Source organism: Solenopsis invicta, chromosome 2 (genome assembly GCF_016802725.1).
Source record: "Solenopsis invicta isolate M01_SB chromosome 2, UNIL_Sinv_3.0, whole genome shotgun sequence".
Classification (NCBI taxonomy): domain Eukaryota; kingdom Metazoa; phylum Arthropoda; class Insecta; order Hymenoptera; family Formicidae; genus Solenopsis; species Solenopsis invicta.
Window position 1 is genome coordinate 2,408,452 of NC_052665.1, and position 13,389 is coordinate 2,421,840.

A 13,389-nucleotide genomic window follows, 5' to 3' on the forward strand; every position below is an offset into this window, starting at 1 on the left:
GGCAATGTTAAGCATAGGTCATTTCGTTCTCGCGGATCCATCCGACGTTCGAGGTACTGGCGCAACAAAAAAAAAAAAGAAAAAGAAAAAGAAATGGCACAGAAACTTGCACGGTTTCTACTGCATCTTCTTGCATCTTTACGGCTTAACGATAGCAGCAGCGGCATGCACTCGCGTAGAGCGGATTTGCGCCCAGTTTCGAAAGGGTCGTTACGCGTTGTAAAATAGTCGAGAGGGGTTATAAAGATGGCCGGGATACATATGCACGAAGTGGCCGTGATATTTTTTACGTTTTCTCGAATAATTTCCGGTAGGTGAGCCGATCTAACGTACTTACTAACGTGCGCGGGAGCGAGTCGTCGTCCTATATCTTTTCCCTGTCGATTCCGGTTCAATTTGAGCCCACGGAGCTCGCGAGAGCGCGAGTGTGTGTCCCGATCGGAGTCCCGAAGATCGGCACGTGCAATAGCAATTTCTCAGGAACTTTACAATCCCCAGACTCTCGGCGCGGGAACTCTCCGTCTCGTGGGCGGGAGATGAGGCTAGATCGTTTCCTCCTTTTCGACTACGCCGTCGTACGCGCACGTTCTACAGCGAGCTGCATGTAAAATTCGGCGCTAATCGACGTTCATATTATCTCGTTTCGATAGGTCGGCGTTACCTCGTATGTTTCTGCGATTCGCGCGTTTGTTGAATTATGCAGAAGCCGCTGCTTTAAACTTATAACGCTAATTCTATGTAATGTCCGACTATTAAGGGGGTAACGTGCTGTTTTTTTTTTTTTACTTGAGTTTCAGAAACTTTTCTTAAGAAAACGATTAAGTATTTTAAAAATTTATTTTGGCTCTTTATTTACTGCACTTTATAGATCAAATTTATTATATTTTAAAATAAAGAACATGTTAACAGTAATAGAGTAATACGATTTTTTCAAAACATATTTTTTTAAATTTATGTCCGTAATTAAGAGACAACCACTGAACCGATTTTCTTCAAATTTTACGGACTTATAAAATAAACATCTCTTTATCGTCTGTCCCAACAGTAGACTGTAGTTAAAAAAATCAAACGTTATTTTAATCAGTACACTTACGGCTATCGTCGGTATTAGAATTATTCATTTTGCTAAATAAGTAAATAGCACTTGTTTAAAAAATAAGTTTTATATTTTTTAGGGGCTCAAAAATAAAAAAAAATAAAATTTATTTTTTAAACAAGTGCCATTTATTTATTTAGTGAAATGAAAAATTTTAATACCGACGATAGTTGCAAGTGTACTGATTAAAATGACATTTAATTTTTTAATTACAGTCTACTGCTGGGACGTCAGTAATAAAGGACTCCGTGTAGATGCAGTGATGATTTGGACATAACATTACTCTATTATTGTCAACCTATTTTTATTTAAAAAAATAATTTTGATTTATAAAGTGCAATAAATAAAGAGCCAAAAGAAATTTTTAAAAATATTTGTTTGTTTTCCTAAAAAAAAATTCCTAACAATTCCTAAAAATCCATTAAGAAAAAAACAACACATCTTAAAGTATTACCCAAAATGTAAAAATTTCTCTCATAGATTATTCTATTATTCTATTATTATATTTGAGTATTTATATAACTTTTGAGAATTTATAATTCTCTTCTTGGTTTCTTATTTAATTTTTGTTTGCTCTTAATTCTTAGGTAAAATCGCGTTTTGTAACACTTTTTTGCAAAGGGGGACGTATGATCTACAGAACTAATTCTACAGTATTTCTTGATGTATGAAAGAGAAGAATAATATTTATAACTACGTTCTAACCTATTTTATTCACCTACGATAAGCATGAATTTATTACTCACCGACACGACGCGCAGCAGCGGAGTCGTAACGCCACACCTGCAACACACAAATATGAAATTTAGCGCTCGAACAACACAATTAACATTAGAAAACTAATATAATGTTCCTTACCACTTAGGTTGCTCCGCCGTTGCATGATGCCCCCCGGGCCTCCGCCTCCTCTCAGTTTCCGTCGATTCACAACACAACACTCGCGAACAGAGATTAATTACGATCGCGCACTAATTATCGAAGCACGCGCGAACACTTCGTTGACGAAACTTTGTTGACCGGCGGAGCGACATCGTCACGTAGCGAAAGGGACACACGACCGCTCGAGATTATGATCCAGAATGCGTAAATCGATATTCCGTCGGAACGTTTATTTCAACGTCGCACACGAAAATTCGGAAGTAGCTGCGCGTACTAATTGTAAGGTGTTCGACATCGGTGATAGCACGCGAGCGGGTACACGATGCGTTGGTCGCGATGATTCGCGCGGGGTAATTATCTTGTTACCTTTCACGCCGTCCCGCAAGAACAGCAACACGCGCGTCTCCGAGCGATCTCGTTGTCTCGTCCGAATGTTTATTTCACTGCATGTTACTCACGAAACTCGGACGTACGTGCAAAGAAAACTTCCGTTCGCCATATTGATGACGTCATGTGAGCGAGTACGCGTACGTACGGTATGAAGCTCGCGGCGAGAGAGGCTCGTCGTTGCTAAGTTCACGCTTTACGCCGAGGAGAAACGCGCGGGAAACGTCCGTTACGAAGCGAAGACGGCGGTCATCTTCACTCGCGTCCGTCGCTCGACGAACGGCGAGGAGTAAACACACACGTCCCAGGGCGATCGTCAGCGTACACAATACTCATTTCACTCTACATTACCGCACGTAAACACTCGCGAACTGTGTCTGTGAGACACACGCGACAAGAGACATACGAGGTCACCCGGTCCGCGCCCATCGAACCGCGTTGTCGCTACGCCACGTCGCCACCAGTCCGTCGACTACTGTCCCGTCGGCTACTGGCCCATCGCCCGTCGTTCATCAGCAGTCGAAATACACACGTCGCGGCGGCTCCTCGTCTCGGCTCCTTGTCTGAATCGTGATTCGAGCTTCCTGCGGATCTACCTACCGCCTACCGCGACGAACGCGACACGACATCGATCCGCGATTCGTCACAAGTCCGTCCATCGTCCTTCCGCGATGCTGCACTACTGGAATACCGCTGAAATGCGTAACGTAGTCGTAGTCGTCGCCGTCGGCCCATCGACTGCTGGCAGTGCTGGCCCGTCGGCCGTCGCGGCGCTCGTCAGGCTCCTCGTTGCACGATTGTCGTCGTAATCGAGAATCGAGCTTTCTGCGGATCTACTTACCGCGATGTAACGAAACACGAAATCGATCTATCGATCCACCCCAGACGTCCACCCGCCGCCACCCGCGGTGCTTCACTACTAGACCGCGGTGCGGCGCGACGCTAGTGAAGTATGGCGGGTGGCGGCGGGTGGACGGTGTACGTGCGGTGGATCGCCGATCGATTTTGTGTCTCGTTTCATCGCGGTAGATAGATCCGCAGGGAGTTCGGTTGCGACAATCGTGCGACGAGGAGCCGCCGCGATACGCGTATTTCGTTGATCGACGAGCGACGGGACAGCAGTCGACCGGTCAGCAGTCGATGAGCTAATGGCGATGACACAGCAACTACGCAACACATTTCGACGGGTGCGAACCGCTCGCTCCGATCTCGCCGTGTGTATCTCGGTACGTACGAGTCGGTTGTTTATGTTACAGTGCCGTGTGTAAGGTGACGATTGTCCCGAGACGTGTGTGTTTACTCTTCGTCGTGCGCCGAGCGATTAAAGGTGCTCGCTTTCTCTGCCAACGGTCGTTTCTCGCCCGATTCTCCTCGGCGTGAGATGTGAACTTAGCGAGGGAGAGCCTGTCTCGCCGCTAGCTTCGTACCGTTCGTACACGTATCCCTTCGTATGACGTCATCGATATCGCGCGGTGGGTTCTCTTTGTACGTACGTCCGAATTTTCGCGAGTAACCTGTAGTGAGATAAACGTTCGGATGAGACAGCGAGATCGCTCGGAGTATTGTTGTTACGGGACGGGAGAAAATCAAGGCTAATTTATTCCGCGCGAATCACCGCGACCTGCGTCCAACCAACGCATTGCGCAGTAGCTCGCGTGCTATCGCCGATGTCGAACAGCTTGTCTTACAATTAGATCCAGGATACGTAGATCGAAAATTCCGTCGGAACGTTTATTTCATTGTCGCGCGAGTTGATGCGTACACGCGTCTACTTCCGAATTTTCGTGTGCGACAATGAAATAAACCGTTCCGACGGAATATCGATCTACGCATTCTAGATAGATCATAACCTCGCGCGGTCGTGTGTCCCTTTTGCTACGTGATGTGTCGCTTCGCCGGTCAACAAAGTTACGTCAACAGAGTGTCGCGCGTTGCTTCGATAACTAGCGCACGATCGTAATTAATCTCTGTTCGGTAGTGTTGTGTTGTGCATTTACGGAAAGTGAGAGGAAGCCCCGGGAGGCATCAGACAACGGCAGTGCCCTACCTGTGGTGAGTAACATATTCGTTTTTTTTTAATGTTAATTGTGTTGTTTGGACGCCAGATTTTGTATTATCTCATAGATGATTGGAACGCGTTAGAATAACGTTTTGTTAAGAGTTCTGTATTATTCACAAAAAAGAAGATTTCTTAATAATTTTTACACAGTTCTGCTTATTTGTAAGAAAGAAAATAAATTTTGAAAACATGGGGACGCTAATTTCACACACACACACACACACACACACACACACACACACACACACACAGCATCGAATAGTTTTGAATAGCTGAATTTGACACACATTTTTTTATTTCTTTTTTTTCTCTTAATCAAAAAAGTATTTTATATCGAGAACTTTAGTACTCGTTAAAAGATATCAAATTTGCTATTGAGAACTATCCTGTGCTAATGTTGGATGTGAAGTTAGCATCCACATTTTTCAAAATTTATCTTCTTTATTATAATGGAGAACTATTTGTAAAAACTATCAGGAACTCTTCCTTTTTTGTGAATAATCCAGTTAACAAAATTATGTACAATAGGGATGCCAATTTCACTCAATCCATTTTTAAATGCATTTTGTAGGTAGATTTATATACAACAGCAATTTTTAATCGAAAAATATTAAATTTTTTTAAATCATTCTTCGTCCAATCCAAGACCAACGACGAGGATGTAACAATTGGCTTTTTTTTTTTATATTTTGTATTGTAAATTAGTTTTTGTTTTTCATACATTTTTATACATTTTTGTTTATTTTTTTGATATCAAACATTTTTTATTTTATTTATTAAAGTATATTGAAATTAAATTATTTAAATAGAGAGTATCGACCGAAAATGTGAAAATGTAATATCAAAAATAGTCATGGCTCTTAGCGCTAATATTTATTATGTGATTTTATGTAGCCTTTTAAATTCACGAAACTGCACTTAAATTTTTAAATAATATTTTGATAATGAGCTTCTGAAAAATCTTTTTAGAATGCTGAATATTAATTTTCATGTACTTTAATGAATAATATAAAAAGTATAATAGATATACTATATAATATACTATAAATATTATAATTAAATTACATTCTTGTTGTTTGTTGGTTCTGGATTAGATAAAGAGTGATTTAAAAAAAATTATATCTCTTTAATAAAACTGTTGTTGTGTATATGTTTTTATGCAAAATGCATCTGAAAGTGAATGTAAATATAAATTTTAAAATATATTTAAGTCTGATCATATGAAAATAAAGAAAATAAAACGTATGCATTTCGTATGTGACATCTTATTGTTATCAGCGATTTTCGCCGTACTTTCCGGCATTATAAATATTATTCTTCTCTATATACATCAAGAAACATTATAAAATTAGTCTCTAAAATAGTTTTCAGGTTTGTGCGCCCCTATTCTGTACACACTTTCTGTTCTTAACGATGGTTGTCGATTGTCGTCGCGCAGCTTTTTGTCATATAAAATATTTGCGCGATAACATTAATAATTATCGTTAAAAACAAAAGTGTGTACAGAATGAGCAATTTTGACTATTTTTACATCCTCCTTTGAAAAGGAAATAATATAACAAATTAAATCAATATTTTTGGTTGATTTGGTTAAATAGGAAAAAAAAGAAAAAATTATGAAATATTTTTAAAATTTCGATAACTTGTAGCAAGTATTGTACAGCTTCTTAAAGAGTAACTTCCATACTATACAATTTTCAGCACTGTCGATAAATGATTTTTCTTTGTTATATTATATATCATTAATATGTAATTATTATTACTTGTATTTATTATTTGAACATATGTGTGAACTTTATCTAGCAAACTGTAAATGCATTCTGATAATACGTATGGCTTAAATACCAACGAACGGATTTGGCAGCAACGTATGTACGTTGCTTCTCTGAATAACTAAGCGGGTTTGGCATTATCAAAGTACGGAATAAAAATACATATTTATACGTATGAGCTTAATATATAATAATCTGCAATATTGTAAAGAATTTCAATTTCATCAAATTCGTAATTTGAGTAATAAATGTTATAAAATTTATCTTACAGAAAAGTATCGATTAGTATAAACTTATATCTTAATACATAAATTTTTTGGCAGGGATATAAAAAGTATAATTTGTAGGATTTTCTACAAAAACCAAACAAATTCATTTTTTAAATAATTTGAGTTACAACGTCAAATTATTTTTTATTAGTAGCGATACATATCGCAAATTTTGTTCCGGCAAGAATCAAACAGAAAACGAGGAATACAAATAAAAGGAATAAATAGTAGGAATAAATAGTAAATATAAAATTTCCGCAAAAATTAAACAAGTTCAGAGGTTTTTAATATTTTTTTTAATGGGTCTTTAAAATATTAATCAAATGCTAAAATTTATATTTTCGAAAAAATTATCATATTTATACAAAAAGAAATGTAAAAGAGTATTTTTGTAAAGGGAAATTTTTTAAATTTTGTAAATAAAGAAGTGAACAAAATTTTATGTTTTACATTTCAAGTTATATTTCTTTTTTCACTTTTATTAATATTATACAAAAAGATAAATGTAAAATAATATAAGATAAAAATAACTAGTGAATATTCGTATAAAATGCCCTGAAGGACCAAACAAATCGATAGGTTTTCATTTTTTTTTTTTAAATGAGTCTTTAAATATTAATCAAAACCCCCAACTTTCTTATATTATTCTGTTATATGTCTGGAGGAAAATTAATTACCATATTTACATAACAAATGATTTAAAGGTGAGAAATTTTTTGTTTCCTGAAAATTTAACTTTTTTGACTTGTTTTTTGCAGGAACTCTTCAATTACAAAATCTCTCTTAGTGACAATGATATCGATATTATCAATATTATACATTTTATAGCTGTTATTATCCTGATTGAGCGAAATGATCTCTTCTGTAGGACGTTATACAGTATTGTGAACGAGATAGAGTTTCACTGACAGAAATTCTAATTAGTAATACACAAAGGCTTCCAACGCGTATCACGATCCGTAATTATCGCAACAGGTATACACGTGTATATCACTTCGATAAATATGTCAAGAGCTTTTTCATGATAGCTCTACTTGTATTTTTCGAATCACTACGATGTTAAGTTGAGCCAATTTCAAGAGTATATTTATAAATATTGTTACAATTTTTGGACCTTAAAAACTTATCCTTTAATAATCCGAAAACTTGCTCCGGTCAAATTTTTATCTGACAAAGCAAAATAATTTACTGCGTTTTTGCACAGCCGCCGTTGTGCAGATTACTTACTGTGAAAAAGAACAAGTAATTATAAGTGCATTTTTCAATTTTTATTTTATTTTTTTTTTTACAAAGCTGTCGGTGATGTTATTCTTTTACGTACATCAGTGTGCTTCTCCACAAACTCTTTTTCCGGAATTTATTACTACCGTTAATAAATTCCACATTTTCGTGGAATTTAGAACTTCACAATTTGCCATCCACAGCCATTAATCACTATTTTATTATCTTCCGCATGTTTAACGTAGCTAAAACCACGAGTTTAAGAAAAAAACGGTATATAATCACGCAGTAATTAGGATCGCGGATATTACGTAGTTCTGGACCGCGGTATTTATATCTGCTATCCATCGTTTACCGACGCTCATATGAAGATAATGAACAGCTGCTTTTAATATAAATTCGCACGCGGTTGCAGTTTTATTCGTTTAGCTCGATTCTCTCGCGTTCCCGACAAAGCGCGTAGGACTCTACGGAAACTTCCTCGAGTGGCGTAAATCATGGACGAAGGTTAAAGCTTTCCGATAATCCTCCATATATCACGTGAAGCGTAAGGTTCAAATTAACGTAAATGCGGTTTTCGCCCTCTGAATCGAGTAATTGTTGCTTCTATCTAGGGACGGCGGTTTCACCACTCGCTCCGTTACTTGGAACTTGTTCTCTTGTTATATTACTCTTAACCTACCGAGACTGGAATTTCCTGTTCACCGCACCGAGGGTGAACTTGAATTTTAAACGCGCGTACGCGCGCACGTTCTCTCGACGCGATGGGTCAGTTTCTCTTGGCGCGCGCGCCACATTTCATCAAAACAACGAAAATCGGAGGGGCGGGGAGGGAGGGCAGGAAAGCAATGAAATAGTAATTAGGATCTCGTTAAAGTGCAAATTAGTATCAGAGTAATTTCCTATATTTGATCCTGATATCTTTTTAATATGGTAGCAGCGAAATTAAATGTTTCAGAAAATGTACATTTGCATCTGTAACTGCGGATATTTAGTACGTACCGTAATTCGAGATTAAACAACTGCTAAATTATGTTTCATAGAAATTAAATCGTAATTACTGATGTAATGAAAGGTGTGTAATTGGTTCCAGGGTTCTATCGGTGAAATTTTGTTTGATGATTGGAAATTGGTATCCTTTATATGCAAAAGAAAGTGAAGACGAGCGTGGTAATGATTATGAATATTCATACGAGCATTTGCATGGCCTTGTAGCGTAACGTTATTGATTTGTTTCGCGTTTTCTTACCATTATGCTCCATTTATCAGTCGACGCTTTCCCTCTATGACATAATGGTGTAAAATGTATTAACCCAGATTTGTTTCTTGCTTACTTTAAAAAAAGCCACCAATTTTTCACTTTTTATTCAGATTTATTAATATCATCGCAATACAATTTCGGCTGCATTTGCATCAATGCGCTTCGTCGTGCACGACAAACGACATAATTAGCTTGTTTTATTCCGACATTTATTATCGTGATGAATCCGCGGCGTTATAGGAATAAGTCTCTCCGAGATAAGGATGACAAATGCTTTTGTTCCGCGTTTATTAAATGGATCCATCTGCGGGATTGGTCAATATAGGCGTCAAAAAACGAAGCGCGGTCTATCGTGAAGAGCCACCGTGGGACAATTATATATATATCGCTATAGATATTGATCGATATCGCGAGTATGTGCGCGTAAATATGTATGTACGCGGGGATCCGGTCGAGCGAGTGCGTGTCGCGAGCTTTTTTATCATCTCCGAACTTAGCGGAGTTTGCGTGCGGCGGCCTCGTTGCGACGTGCGGAACATTAAAGACAGAGTCTCTCAGGCCGGCTCGATAAAATTATACCGATGTGACTCCGATGGTTGGCGGGGGGAGGGGGGAAGGGCGGTGAACATTCCGCGTATTAAGCGCAATTTTCACGGGACATTGAACAGCCGCGATACCGATCCCGACGGCGCGTCGCGTCGCGCGGTGATATTGGTCGCGAAGCAACGACAGCGCGGCACGCGGCGTGACGCGGCGGGCGTTGCGTTGCATGACGTTTCGGTATGCCATTAGAGAAATATCGAGTGTCGTGGCCGGGATAGCCAGTCCGACGACGACAGGTCGGACGGTGGCGGCGCGAACGAGCGTACGTACGCGCAATCGATCGTTTAATTGCGGTCACGCAGGAAGAGTTAACCGTTTTGTTAATAAGCATGTCAGACAATGCCGGAAGCCGCGAAGCGAGAGTTTATCGCGGTATCATCGAGGTTTAGTCGAGCGGTCGGGGGATTATTCGTCGTAAGTGGCTTTCCCTGGAATTTGCGCTATTGCCGGAATAGCGCATTTACGTCTCAGAAGGTTGCGGTCCACTAGATCCAAACTGTTGTGCATAATAATATGCGTATTACGCCGTAAGGATATTTGCAAATTCGTACACGCGCAAAAGTTGCTCTCCCCTGATGCTCGGCTAATTTCAATCTTCTCGAACGTTATTAAACTTTCCTCGAAAGTTACGTGCCGTTCAGTATATTATATATGTAGTCAACGTAACGGTTTTCACATATACATAGAAACGGCAAATCGTAACCGCGCCCCCTTATCGCTCCGGGGAATTTCCGAAAAACTTTCGAATCTGCAAACGAATCTAGAGATGGAAATTCTGTAGCAGCAAATTCTGTCTCCAAGGTGTATCGTCTCTCTCCCTCTTTTTCCTCTTAGAAGATGCGCGTGATTGAAAAAGAATTTTGGACTTTCGTATATATATATATATATATATATATATATATATATTGCAAACTTTTTTCTTCTTTCCGCGTAAAAATGATATCAATTCCTTGCTTCCTGTTAGAATATCTAATCAACTGCTCGCACATAGCGTAGTAAATAATTCAAATATCAGTTCTTCCGCAAAAAAATAAGATTGAACGTGAAAAGAGCGGCGTGTCTTTTTCATACTGCATTCCGTATTTCCAATTAAATACGAAAACCGATAGTTTTACTTTGATGTATTTCCGACGAACAGCGGTGCAGCTAACCATTTAGCAAAGCACGATTATTGCTCATTCTGCGGAGGCATCATCTGTAAATAATGTGCGCCATTTCTCTACAAAAGTATACGCACGCCGCGACAAAGCCGATCGATATTTCATTTGGTGGCTACCCGCTTTAAACCTCGGACGTGTTGCCACAAGACCGGATTGCTTTGCCGGACAGTACTGAGTCATATTGCAGTCTGTAGCAAGGATGTTGACAGACACTTCATTAGAGTTCATACGATTTTACCTCGTTTATTTATTTCTTTGAATTTGCTCCAACTTGTGATTTCTGTTTTTGCGCGTCGAGAAGTGATAATTTCTGAATTTCATTCGAGATATTGTTTTCGAAATGTAATTTTTTTCTCTTAATGCTTCCATTCCGTTCAATTTAACCATTATTGATGCGATTGTTGCTGGAATTTGCTACAATTTAATACATCTTGAATACGCACATGTACGCGCGTACTTACGCACGCATGCATACACGCGCATCTAGAATGCAAAATGTACTTTGCGCACACCGATTTTCGATTCTCCCTTACTCGGTGAAACTTTTACGAAAGTAGTTTCTTGAAGATCTTCATGTAACTTGGAAGGTTGATATCAAGTAGTTGTTAGTTCGCTTCTCAAAGAAAGTAGTGGAGTGCATCGTATCGCGCAATGCAACCGAAAAGAAAGTCTCTGAAACGTAAGACAGAGGTGAAACAACTTTACGAATAATTTACATAAAAATAAAAAAGTCACGTAGAGGGAACTTGAGGCTCACAAATACGACTTTCTTTTATATAGAAAGTTTGCCACGAGTAATTTGTCGTGCGCAACAGTAATGTTTCAAATGACTTTAAACGTGCAGTCAGCGATAGATAGACTGATCAAGTTGATAATCAAAGTTTGTGAAAGAGGTGTGCTATTTGTGAAAGATAAGTAACCCTTCAGATAAGTCAAATGTAAAGTCGAACTCGGCGCGCGCGATAAGTCGCCGGTATATCGATCTCTGATGCACATAGTTACCTTGTGTGTATATTTATCTTTTTACACAGTAATATCTACACTCGGAGATACCGACTTTTAGGAGGGAAGCATATGTTTGCAGACGATAAGATAATTTCGTGCTCGGGAAAGACGTTTCATGGATCGACAGAGATAAGCGCGAGATTGAAACCTAAGATTTAGTAGCAGCACGAAAACGAAAAAAAAATGTAAGAGGTAGCAAAGAATTTCCCGTTCAAAATCGTTTCCCAGTGATTTACGTGATTAAACTACATCCTAAGTTTCATTTCAATATTTGTTTTTCGCAAAACGAAGAGAAGCACGAATATGATACTGCGGCACAATTGAGCTTGCGTTTCCCGATGCAGCTTGTTACGTATTAATTAACTGATATAATAATACGTAATAATTAGCCGCGTGACATAATAATATGTTGCCGCGAAACGAAAGATAATGAAATACGCTGTTCGTTGAAATTTTTTGGGCCACTGTAACTTGTAATTTATGCTTTTCCCTCTTCAATATTTTCGGATATTAACGTTTCTCGAGGAGTAATGCCTTATTTTTGAAATAATGCTCGTAGCTAATGTCGTTTATGTAACGGCTTTTTTGATATAAAACAGCGTTCGTAGCGAGATGCGACGAAAGCTATTACTCCAAAAGTTAAGGTGTTTCGACATACTAATAAATCACCCGTATCTACGTGCATATGACGGGGAGTGACGTCGGTACTTTCACGCAGTTTTACGGGCTTTGGACTTTTCATCTGGCCATTTTATAGCATATAGCTAATACTAAAGTTTTCATATGTCACAGTGGGGGCCCTGAAAATATTATGAACGCTTGAAGACATCATTAAAATAGATAAAACCAAAAAAATTAAGGAAAAAATTATGTAAATTTATATAAAATTTATATGTATATGTAATAGTATATTATCGCATACATACATATATAAATGAGAGTGTGTGTGTGTGTGTGTGTAATGCGATGTAACGAAGGATTTTTTGAATATATGAATATTCATAAAAAGTTATCTAAGTGCAGCAATAATTTTAGCGTAAAACGCTATCTTCTTTTTTAACGCGAATACATTTTTCTGCGAATAAACATTACTTTAACAACAACAAGCGACAAGCACAGTGCACGATTTATTTCCTGTTCGCTTGACGCAGTGTTCATTTAATTATTCAAATTAACGCGTGACATTGTTCGCTGGGAACAGCTTTTATATCTAACGGAGTTTGCGCTTCCCCCGTTCGAATTTCTCAAGGAAGGGACATCTGAAAAACTGAGCTGCAGAAATCTTCCTGACCTGAACAAGACAATGCACTTCCTCGCTCGTCCCTCATATTATCAGCTCGCCTCGTACGGTCTTTTACTATTATAGCCTTTACTAAATCGGTTTTGCATAATCCCGTTTGAAATCGGTTTTACTCCGTGGATTCAGAGCGGATTGTACGTGCCGAATTTTTTGCGCGTTTTATTTCAACAAGTACAGAGTCCGCTTATGTCAATTTGGCCTATTATGTTTACGTTTAATTTACGCCTTATTAAATTCATACATTAAATTCACATTTTGTGTTATTACATCGCATTATTTGAGAGACAGGACAGAATAAATTTTACGACAAAATTATGAACGGTGTACGCGTTCGTACCTTTTTTTTTTCTTTCTAATATCTTTAGTTCAACCGACCG

The 13,389-nt window shown here is 38.5% G+C and overlaps 1 protein-coding gene across 1 annotated transcript in view; it reads left to right on the top strand.

Annotated features, from left to right (window-relative positions):
* Positions 1–3,046: 3,046 nt before the first annotated feature.
* The window catches only part of LOC105196465 (slit homolog 3 protein), a 241,387-nt gene continuing 231,044 nt past the window's right edge, over positions 3,047–13,389 (top strand). Inside the window, 1 exon segment of the mRNA XM_039446081.1 lies at positions 3,047–4,414. The gene's annotated coding sequence lies outside the window, so the exon portion shown is untranslated.